This window comes from Oenanthe melanoleuca, chromosome 2 (genome assembly GCF_029582105.1).
Source record: "Oenanthe melanoleuca isolate GR-GAL-2019-014 chromosome 2, OMel1.0, whole genome shotgun sequence".
In the NCBI taxonomy this organism is placed as follows: Eukaryota; Metazoa; Chordata; class Aves; order Passeriformes; family Muscicapidae; genus Oenanthe; species Oenanthe melanoleuca.
This window is the reverse complement of record NC_079335.1, coordinates 67690745-67702832: the sequence shown is the minus strand read 5'-3', so window position 1 is coordinate 67702832 and position 12088 is coordinate 67690745. Positions and strand designations below refer to the sequence as shown.

Below are 12088 nucleotides of genomic sequence, written 5' to 3'. Positions count from 1 at the left end.
CAGCAGATCAAGCATCAGCATACCGTGTAAAAATACTCTGGAAAGAGAGGATCCTTTTGCCTGAGAGTATTTCAGAACACATATGTGGGGTGGGGAATGTGTTGGACATTAAAAGAGATGGGGAAATGGTTTGAGCCCAGTGTGAATAGGGCAAGAGGAATTTCTGTGAACAGTGAAGCCATCAGGACATTAAAACTGGATTATTTTAAATCTGGCTAAAAGTGGACACAGCAGACAACCACATAACCCAGACTGAAGCTGGTCTTTATAATACACTGACACAATCTTGAGTGTAAGAACCACAGAACTTTGGGGATTTTGTTTTAAAGGTCAGGTATTGATTTCATGCTTATTCTTCCATATATTCTTTTTTTTCCCCAACATTTGTTTTCCCTTCCATTTTGTTCTATATATTTTGGGCAAGTGACCTTTAACTTCCTGTCTTTTCTACTATTCCTCTTAGGTGAACTTTTTTCCAAAATTTGAAACCCAAGGCCTGGTCTTCAACTGAACTGATATTAATGCAAGTTTATTTACTGGGATGGACCCATTGGGCCACAGCCATGTTCTTGGGCCCAGCTGTGGTGAGAACCTTCCAAGACAACATGAAAAAATAAGATGCTTCCTAAAATTAATAGTTGCATGACTCATACTCATCTGTACAGTGAGAACATACTTCTCTGAACAGTGTCAGAGAAGACAATAGTACTATCCAGAGAAAATCCAAAATCAATTTTCAAGACCATGTCATCTTATGTGACTGAAAAAAGCATTTGGGAAATCTTGGCTACCTAACAAAACAAATTTGAATCAAAACACTAACTAAGTTATGTAAAATTATCTTCATTATACTGAGCTGGGTAATCCTGCTTGGCTTGCTGGTCAGAGTGACCCTGCTACAGCCATTCCTCTCTGGGAGGTTTTTGCTCTTTGTTTGCCGTGCCAAAGAGAGTCTGAAGTTGTGAAAGTAGCATTTCAGAGACGCAACTCACTGCCTCACAGATGCTTGTGCCACTAAAATACATGTCATCCTTACCTCCTCCTGTAATTCAAGAATTTGTACTCTTAGAATTACCCTCTCTTTCAGAATTTTTGTGAGACAGAAGTAAAGATCTTGGGCCATGCAGCCCAGCAGAGCTATCAGAAAGGGAAACTTTATGAGGTTCCTGTGTAAATAACTTTCCACAGATCTGAAACAGTTCATTTAGAAGCTGTGTGAAGTTGTAGCACATCGCTTAGTGACTGATGCTTTTCCAGTTGTGGGGTTACAGACAGGCCAAACTTTGTAGAGCTGGGCAGGACTGAGAAGACTGTGGAAGGGACACACTTTACATGGTCCAATGACACCATAAAACAGAAAGCTCCTCTCTGTAGACTGTGGATTCCCACATTCCCAGTGTTTCCTGTGCAGCACACTGCACATACAACACCACACATTCACCACTGCAAGCAGCCTGCACCCTCCCATGCATCACACCCAGCTCTCCAGCCAGCAGTGGAGCTGGGAGTGATGGCAGTGGGGAGACCTGCTGCCTTTGAAACCCTGACTGTCAGGTGGGGCTTTAGCTACGAACTCTTGGAGTCATTCTTGGAGTAAGTTACTCCCAAATGCCCTTAGAAAACAATTCTCCTGAGCCATGTCTGTAGTGAATACACAGTACCAGGGTTTCTATTTCAAGAAGGCCATTTCTATTTTGATGTAAAAAAATGTATCTTCATGCTATAATCAGGAGAATTATATATACTCACAGTCCTCTATGTAAATATTTAACACTGCATGGGAGAAGCTTTATTAATGTTGTCCACAACTATCTTTTAGCTCATAGAGTGGGTAAAACTTCTACTACATTTAAATATTTTTTTTCAGAATTTTTTTTTGCAAATTTCACTGAAATTTGGAAATTTTCCATGGTTAGGAGGTAGTAGTATCTCCAGGTTTCATTTTCAAGTTTCAGAATGGATAAATTACAGCATAGATTTTATAGAATTTTATAGTTGCACACATAATTCTCATTTCATACCTGCATCCTCTGATGCACTTTTCAGTTTATCCTGATTGTTAGCAACACAAATGGAAGCAGGTTTTGGTTCTGTGTTTAAGCCAAAATTAATACACTACAGGTAAAGACGAATACATATGTACTTATACAGAGATACAAAAGTAGCAGTCTTGGTGCTGCTGCTGTTTCTTTTGAGTTATCTAATTTGTGATTGCCTTAGTTCGACAATTCAAAGCACGCAAAGATTTAAAAAGAAAGCTCACTGATATTATACCACCATATTCCTTAAATCTTTGGGGAAAAAAGACCTTTAACATATCATGTAATCTGTGCAATTCCCATGAATTAAACAGAATTTGAACTGCTGCTTCCTGTTAAATTACAACATGCACTCCCAACAGCCTACCTTTTACTCATTCCTACCCCAAACACAGACCTCATGAACCTGCTGAAATCACTAAATTCTATTAATATGAGACTCATAGCCCTGAGAGAATGTAAGGAAAGCATCTGAAGAAGGCAGACGAGCTCTGACATACATAAAGCCTTACTCAGGTTTAAGTTCCAAGTGTGAGGGGGTAAATGATAAAATAGCTTACCTCCTTACCTTGAGGAATTCTCTGTAAGCTTATTTAGATTGACATCATAGGAAGTAAAATTTTTCTAGTATTCAGCATGTCATGATGTGATCAGTAGTGCAGAGGGTGACTTTGCCATCACCTGATCTCTGAGGCCAGCAAAGGCTTCTTAACTCACCCATTGTACATTTCATAAAGTTTGCACCTTAATACCAACAGGTGACAAAGCAATAATACTTTTCTTTTTGCTAACATACCTTGAGACCAATGTTGCTGCTTTTGTCTTCTTCCAGAAGATTTGGGTTAGCTAGGAATGACTAAAGAGGAAAGGGTGTCTTCCAAAGATGTCTGGTGGTAAAAATCCAGGAGATCTTGGTCTGAGATGAAGTACACAGTTGTTTCACCACAGAATCACTGAACTGGTGTGGTCACACAGAGACAAGACAGGGTGGAGCTTCTCTTTTTATGACGGGCTGTGGTCACCCTCCTCACCCCGCTCCTGTGAGCAATACACAGAATTAGAAACCAGAAAAACTGTCCTTCAATTATCAAGGAAGGGATTGGAGAGTCAAAGAGGGGTGGAGTAAGTATGGATTATCTGGTCAACATCACTGTAATGATCCAAAGCTGTTCAATATTGAGAGGTTTTCTACTGATTCCAATTGCATTTATGGAATATTCACCTCGCAAACAGGCAGTAATGATTGTCTGTTCTCCAGAACTTTCCTTCTCTCATTTGTTTCCCTCTTTCTTTTGAATGCGAGGTTAACCATGCTGGAATTCTACCTCTGACCAGTTTTAATGGTGCTATGTGAATCTTCCCAAGAGTCTGCTGTTTACTGTCCCCTAAAAGACAATATGAAGGTAAAAAGTCTGCCACATTCTTTAAACACCCTTTAAACACCCTGGTTAATGAATTTTGGAATCTTTTTATTTCTCTGTCTTCTCCTGGCCTGCCAGCTCTCCTTACACTGTAACCTCAGTCTAGGGATGCAGTATAAATTATTACATAATTATAATGAAACTACACTCCATTTTTTTCAGGTGACTCATCTGCAGGTATCCGGAAAACGTACAGCATGAGAATTACCTCAGGTTCAAGGCATTAAGAGTACAAAAACAGCTCATTAGATGTCCTTAGGAAAAATAAATATGGAGAACCTCTAACTTATAAATAGAGAGAATACTTTCTTGCTGTTCACAGCTGCAAACTAGGAAAAATTCAAGACTTCCTGTGAATTTGCTGCTCAGGGTGGTGCACTACTATGTGGCTTCAGGGACTGCCCAGAAAACAAACTGTGATGACAAGATCTGTGCTTGGTTCCTCCTCTGCCTTCATGGCAGGAGCTCTGCTGGCAGCAGCTGGTGTCTGGATCAGCACTTGCTTGCTGCCCAGCCTGTTGGCACAGTTTACCTTCCCAGCAGAGTGGGCGGAGAGCCAGAGCCCCACCTTTTCTCCACCTTCTACTCTCTCGGCAGAGGTGGATGACAAGGGAGGAAAACAATAATCCCACAGAAACTCTTGTTTTCTCTATCACAGACAGGCCATAATGACCATGAAGGGTAGAGAAGGGTAATCCTTCTAGGATAAAGACCACAACTCTTCAGTAAATAGGCATGTGTCCATAGAGATTCGAAGGAAGAGATTGGTTTTATACTTGTTCATAATCTGATGCAATATTAAAGGAACCACAGATTTACATGCCATTTTTTCTTTTACTAGAAGATGACAAATGAAGGTTTTAATCCTCTTAAAATGCATTAGACTAATACCTGAAATAACTATGGAGGTGCTTTCACAGCACTGGCCTGTGTTTTAAGTCTGTCACAAAAGCCACATTAACTTTCTTGATCAGTACTGAACCAAAACGCACATGGAAATCTTTGCAAACTTTCACTGATTATGTACTTTGAAACCTATCTACAGCTTACACGGGAAAACTAAAAGTCAGAGAGTGACATTTTAATTGTTCACAGATACTTTGTATTTGATGTGCCAAATCACCCCAGTAGTTCATAGAATCAAAGTATGCTGAATTGAAAGGGACCCACAAGGACCATCAAGCCAAGCTCCTGGCTCTGCACTGAACATGGAGAATCACATCATGTGTCTGAGAGCATTGTCCAAACACTTCTCAAACTTGAAGGAAGTGTCTGCTTGAGTCAGACCATGTGTGCACACAAGAGTAAGCAGCTGGGAGTCTTGCAGCAACCTCTGCAGCCTAAGTCATTGCTTACATGAAGGTTTCTCAGGGTGCTTGCTGTGAGCAGCCCCTGTTTTTTCTTGTCCTTGCATGAACAGAAGATACCCTTGTGTCCTATTCCAGTGTGGGAACAGGGTGGGTTCCCACCTGTAGACACTTGGGCATGCCACAGGTGGAAGCTTCCATGCCCTTCTCTATGCAGCCTCGGCTCGTGGCTACTGAAACCACCTGTCAGGTTGCCCAGTCCCAGCTACTACCAAGTTCACACCATATTTTAAACAACAGGTACAGCTCCCCTGCACAGTCATCCCTGTGCTGGTCTAATCATCTCCTTCATGGGGATTTCCATGTCATAACATAGGAGAATATTTATACAATTTGAGGACTGGCATTTTTAACTCTTTGGAAAAGAGTGGTGTGGGCACGAGTGACACTGAAAATCAGCAGTACTTTGCTACCATGTTTTCAATTTTAAGGTGATTCCCTATAAAATTACAAAGTACGGTTCATTGATACATAACAATTGCATTTCCAAATTGTTGTCTAGTACAGATCTTGATAATTATATTTGTTACCCTACTGATTTATGAATTCCTCATTCCCTCCTGATAGATGAGCATTAAGAATGGCTAAACCAGGAATTTTCAGATGGATGTAACATAGACTGTAAAATAGATATGTTTATCCATCCATATATGATTGTATGATTCTAGAGTTTTGTTTCCTTTGTGGTAGGGTTTTATGTTTTGGGGTTTTATTTCTGCATACTGACTTGGAAGCTCCAGATGCCTGTGGCTTCTTCTGAGACCTCACCCGAAGAACAGCATGTAACTCCAGGGCCCTCACCACAAGAAAGCCATGGAACTGTTGGGGTGGGTCCAGGGGAGAGCCACAAAAAATCATCAGAGGGCTGCAACACCTCCCTCATGAGGAATGGCTGAGAGAATTTGTGTTGTTCAAACTGAAAAATGAAAGCTCCTGCAGTTTTCAATACTTAAAGGGGGCGTATAAGAAGGATGTGGGCAGACTTTTCACCAGGGCCAGTTAGTGATAAAAGAAACGGGTAACAGTTTTAACTACACGTGAGTAGACTTGGAGCAGATGTAGGGAAGTTCTTTACAATGAGTGGTGAGAGACTGGAACAGGTTGTCCAGAGAAACAGTGGATGCCTCATCATTGGGAATGTTCAAGGTTAGATTGGGTGGGTGTTGTGTTGCACTGGGGGGGGATCACTGCAGATGGGGGGAAGAGTAACCTGGTTTAGTTAAAGATGTCCTTGCCAATGCTGTGGGGGTTGGACTATAGATGACCTTTAAAGGCCCTTCCCAGCCCGAACTGCTCTTTGATTCTTGAGTACACAAATGAGGATTCAGGTATCTGTGTTAGTAGGCTTAAGTGAGAATATAGGATTCATCACTGGAAAACTAAGAATATTTGAGGTCAACTGATAATGAAACTCCAGGACTCAGAACCCTAAATGGAGTTTTTTTGAAGGTAAACAGAATCCAGCAGCTAAGCCAATGAAACAGATAGGAACTCATTCCTAGTTTAATTTTTATTGTAGGAGCTAAAAATTAAATCAGTGGTTCTGCAGTGGTCCAACAGTATGATCAGAAAACCTGCTGTGGAAAGCTCAGGAAGGAAGTTTTAATGAGCATGATTTCTTCAACAGTCTTGTGACAATCTGTTACAAGAAAATGACCAATAAAATCTTAATAACATTTGAATTATTGAATTAAAACTTGGAAAAGACTAATGATTAAGAAAGGAAAGACAGCAATCAGCAGGAAAACAGACCCAAAACAAAACAACAAAAATTCCCCAAGGTCTTATTGCAAAATTAGGCTTTTAAATGTTTGTATCCAACGCCTCTCCACTGGGAGGCTTCTGTCACTGCTCCCTGGGAACTTGGGGCTGATAGTCCCAATATGCATCTGTGGGAGGAGGGGTCAACTCCTTTCCTAAGGTGGTGAAATAGGGCGTTACTATCTCCTGGAAAAGAGAACAGGATGGCTTTATTTTAATAATGATATCTGCTTTTGTAATCCCTCTATGCTCTAAGCAAAGCCAAACAGCTTTTACCTTTTTCTTAAAATAGGAGTGAAATGTGTGGGCATGAAGGGGGTGCTCTTAGGAGGTGGATGATGAAAGATCCTGCTAACATCATCATAAAAGCACAGCTGCAGCAGGAAGCTGAAAGGACACCCTGGGTAGATTTGTTATCAGAGCTTCCAGCTTTGATGAGAGAGAGGTACAAAAATAAGACAAAGGATTTTGAGTTTCTGAGCTCATGGCTCTTCTGAAGAGCTGAAGAGGTCAGATTGAACCCACCATCAGTGGGACAATGATTTCAGCCAGTTGTGAAGGACTTGTAAGGACTTGTATTTTTGTCTCTTGTATTCCCAGGTATTCTATGTCAAAAAAAAAAAAAAAAAAACCAAAAAAAAAAAAAAAAAAAAAAAAAAAAACGGGGAAAGACATTTAGGCAGCAGAACAATCCTTAACTCAGTCCCTTTGAGTCCTGGACCTGATGGCTTGCCCCAAAAATTTAAGAACAACCTTCGCCCTAGACACTCCTGGACCCCACCAGAGGAGATTCTTTTTCTCTCCAGAGGGGTGAGAGGGAGGCACACAAACAAACGTGTCCTAAACATTTATTTTGTGCGTTGTGTTACTACACTTGAGAGTCATTGCTGAGAAATGGAGTTTAAAAACTGGGGAAAACTTTGCAGCTCTAACAATGATATTTATAGTCTCCAAATGTATTTGAAGCTTTGTGAAATGTATCTGGGCAAATGGCTGTCCCAGCCTAAGGCAACAGCTGATATTGTGCTTTGAGTGGAAGGTTAGTGGTCGTGCTTAGTCAGCTTGGGCAGGGGGTTCACAAGGTTCTGTGCTGCAGACTGTATATGCAGAAGAGGGAGGAAAAAACCATTTCCCTGCCTCCTTGAAGATCCATGTCCAGATTGTCATTTGGTTCAGTTCAGCCAGCTGACAGTTCTGAGCATTAAAGCACTGCAAGTCCAGAGGCTGCAGGAGTCATAGAGGTGGCTGGGCCAGGCTGGGAGCAAAGGGCTCTCAGCAGAGTTGCCAAGGCCCATGAATGAAAATGGAGCAGCCAGAGGCACAGCCATCAGCAGCTACCAGAGCATTGCTTCATAGGGCAGTTTATCACTAACAAATCTTTGCTTTCACTTACTTTCACTTAGATGATGGGAAAAATTCTACCCTGGGAATTACTTCTTTAGAGGAAAAAGACTATGAACTGTTATAGTTAAAGAATAACTAACAGTCAGTTGCTATCACTGTTCATCTACCTGGTCAGATTTTTGTCCTCTCTTACAAAAAAAAAAATACCTAACAAAATCTTTTTGAACTGTTGGATTCGTGTTTGCCTCTTATGCCTCTGCTTTTGAAATACTAGAGTTCAGTATAATTTTTCCAGTTGTCTCCAGGTGTGGCCTCATGTCACCACATTTGGAGCAGCTCCCTACAATTTCAACCCAGATCTTGTTGCTGCCAGTCATGTCCTGGCAGGAGGGTTACTTTGGAACAACAGCAGCAGTGTTTCAATGAAATGACTAAACTTTTCTTTTTCCAGAGGATCCCTGCTACCACTGGTATGTAGGATGGAGGATATGAAGTGTGAGGCTGTACTAAGGCAGTGTAGTCAATCTCATTAGCTTGGAAATGAAGCGAACAAAGAGATTCTAGCAAGAAAAAAGGACAGTATATTAAAATAACTAAATACTACCCCAGACTCAACAGACTCCTTGTCTCTGAGCAATTATGAATAAAGCTGGGTACATGGGATGAAACTTAATTCAGTTTCATAGTCACTTCAAGCAAATCTAAATTGGCACAGATTGTGAAAGGAGGACTCTCTCCTGCCTGTCTGTCCCCAGCAAAGCTATTCCCTCTTTTTTCCCCTCTTCCCACCCCTTCGCACACAGAGCTTTATTTGTCTCTGTGTGGCATGGAGTGGGGCAAGCAGCTTGCCCAGAGGGACAACCCTGCTGCTCTCAAGCACACTCTCAGCCTCCCCATGCTCCCAGTCCAAGTTACAGCCATCCTGACTACAACTGGGAAACACTCCTTGAATGACAGGGAAAGCTTTTGCTGTGCCAGATAGGTTTCCTGTTTTGGGTGGGGTGGGAGGGTGGTGCAGTGATGTTTCAAATTGGGATGACAGTAGAGTGACATACCTCGAGTGGAACAGGGCAGCAGTCAAGGTACGTGGACTTGAAATGCCTACAGCAGGCACAAATTCCAGCACTTGCTACTTTAATGCTGTTTTTTATTATTGCCGTGTAACATATTAACTTCTAGAGGTCACAGCCCATCACCCCGATCTGCTGGTGACTTGTCCAAGTAAATATAGGCAAGAAATACACTGTTTATTCTAGCCATGGAAGAAAAAAGGCTCTTTTCCCATATATATATATATTAATTGTTTGTCCATTAAGATGTCAACATCCTTCTATCTCTGTTTGTCTTTGAATACTATAATGAGATGTTTGCATCAGTGAATGCTTTGGAGTTTTTAATCCTATGTCAGAGAGCCCAAGCTGAACACAGCAAATGTAGCCAAAGTATGTGCTCCCATGTCTACACCTAATTCTACTTTTCCTGAAGGGCAGCCTCAATGCCACAGCTGAACATCTATGCTTGTTTAAAGGTAATTGCACAAGACAAAATACAGCTCAAATGCAGTAACCTCACTTGGAATTCTTAAAAACAAATTAAAAATAGGGGAGCAGTGAACAAAAGTTCCCCTGGGATAATTTCTGAGGTCATTGTGCTCATTTTGCAGGAAGCTGGCTTTTTTTCCTTCATTTAGAGGAGTTGAAGGACTGTAAGTCAGTCTCTCAGGTGCAAACTTTTTTGAGATCTGCTCTTCACTGCCAGAGATATGCCAAGGGTTCTCATATAAACAAGCACTGTTTACAGATACCTTCTCAGCAGTGGCACTCTATTGTTAAACATTAATTCTTATGTGTGCATTGTGCAACATTTACACGTGCTATTTGGCTCTTTTTAGCAATTTGAAAGGACACTTTCAGTAATTTAGGAGCAAAGCACAGGTTTGGGAGAGTTTCCTACACAAAATATAGGAATAAATACCTTAATGAGCAAACAATTTTAAGTGGTTTTCTTTATTTATTTCGTAAAAGAGCCCTGAGGTTTGTTTTACAGCCAGTGAATATTTAAAAGGAGAGCAAAAAAGACCTTGACACTTTGTCTCACCTGGTATATTTGCATTCTGACAGTGGAAGAGAACAAACACACAAGTGGTAAAAGTGAGTTGGCAAAAAAGACTAGGGAAATAATGTCGAGATTTAGAATAATTTTTGGGGAGACAAATAAGTAAGTGTGCTATTTTTACTGCAAGGTTCCTGTGGAGAGTGGCAGAGGTGAGACATCTCTGCTCCACCTGTTGGTGGGGAAGAAGAAGGAAAATTCTGCAGAGAGCAGAGAGAGAGCACAAAACCTCTGTTGGCCAGGGAGTCTGCAGCAACAGTCACAGTTTCACAGGGTTTTCTCTGGGTCTTAGAGGATAAGGAAGTGAATCTGAAAGTCTAAAAGAGACTCAAGGGGGAAAAAAAGAGGATTTACCTGCTTGTCAGCAGGCAATTCTGCCTGGCCTACCATGGCAGCTTGGGAGAGATGCACCTCACTGTACACACCATGCACAGAGTTTTTGGATGGAGGCTTCTTTGGGGTGGAGGTGATTTTGCAGTTTGATCAAGCTGTATTACTTCAGAGTGTTTTAATAGAATCATGAAGTAGTTTGAGTTGAAAGTGCCATTGAAAGGTTGTCTGATCCAACCTACCTGCAATAAGCCAGGACACTTTTACTAGACCAGGTTGCACAGAGCCCCATCCAGCCTGGCCTTGAATGTTTCCAGGGATGGGGCATCTACCACTTCTCTGGGCATCCTGTTCCAGTGTTTCACTGCTGTCATTATAAAACCCACTAGATGTGAAGTGAGCCCACCAGCCTGTCAGTAGGGTACAACATCTGCTAGCAGCTGTGACAGTTTACTGCTTGCTATTTTATGGTATGTTCTTCTTTTTACTTACATCATGTTGTAACCACTAAGAAGAACTTGCAATTTGCTGTCTTTGGCTATTTGTCAGTGTAATCCTGGGTTGCTCTGTTCCCAATCTAGAGGCTTTCAGGGAAAGTAGAGTTATCTGTTAGGAAGTATTACACCTGGTATCATTACCTCTTGGTGAAAGGTTTAATTTTTTATTTTACAGGGTAATGGGGTTACACTTAGATCTTGCCTGTGGGAGAACAAGTCAGTGACCATGAGAAAGCACACATATACACAGAGTGCAGAAATGACAACGTGTTAAAACACTCATGTAAGGAGATTCAAACTGACCCTAGTAGGCAGAGGTATCTAGAATATGCACTTGGAGTATCTCATCCAGAGAAGGACAGCACACAGAGCAGGGAGTTCAGCGTGTGTCCTGGAGTCAGAGCTGGTCTGTATTTTTAGACTCTAAATCAGAGTGTGCCTGTACAATGGTGCTATTTCAGTACCCACTAGGAACCTGATTTCTCACTGGGGACATTTTTTTCAATGCCCATGGTAGGGAAAAATCACCTACCTGCCTCTAAAGTCAGGAAAAATTCCTTTGGGAGTCACGGTGACTCAGGAGCAGCTGAGCTCTGCCAAACTGGAACAAGTTCAAAGCGCACACTGCCTATGATCAATTCATTACATAAACCTCAGATAAGGGAGTGGCAAGAAACTTTCCTGCCACCAACCATGAAAACAGTTAAGGGGAAACAAGCCATCCACCAGTTGGGTTTTAACAATCTACTCAGTCTCAGGTAGTGCTCAGGGCCCCAGTGAGTCTGGTAGTGAACCCAGAAGAAATCAAAACCAGAGTAAGCTGCTGCTCTGAGCTATAATGCCATTTTTTCTAATATCTCCAGGCACGGACAGCAGCTGCAGTTAAGTAGATAGCCTTAGGAAATAGCTTCTTAATACAAGAAAGCAGGAGAGAAGTAATTTTATTTCCTCACATTCTTTTTGCAGGCGCTGCTGCTCAAGATACAAAATTCCTATGAAATGTAACAATAAAAAACAACCCCGTGTATCAAGTGCCTAAAGAAGTTTAAAAAACCCCAAAACTGGATCCTCAAGCAAGTCCTACACAGGCTTCCATGAACCCATGAGTTTCTTTGGGCATCAAAATACTGGAGAATCCTACTGCCTCAGGGCTGGTAGAGCCTCTGAGCACAGGTCTCAGCAGAAACAAAGTGCAAAACAAAATGTGAAGCTGTGTC

At 41.6% G+C, this 12088-nt stretch overlaps 1 long non-coding RNA gene across 1 annotated transcript; it reads right to left on the bottom strand.

Annotated features, from left to right (window-relative positions):
• Nucleotides 1–2834: 2834 nt before the first annotated feature.
• On the bottom strand, nucleotides 2835–9040 carry LOC130248946 (uncharacterized). Its single transcript, XR_008839713.1, has 2 exons — nucleotides 8988–9040; nucleotides 2835–3077 (listed from the first exon to the last, which is right to left on the bottom strand). It is a non-coding gene; the product is annotated as an uncharacterized LOC130248946 (long non-coding RNA).
• Between the last annotated feature and the right edge of the window lie 3048 nt (nucleotides 9041–12088).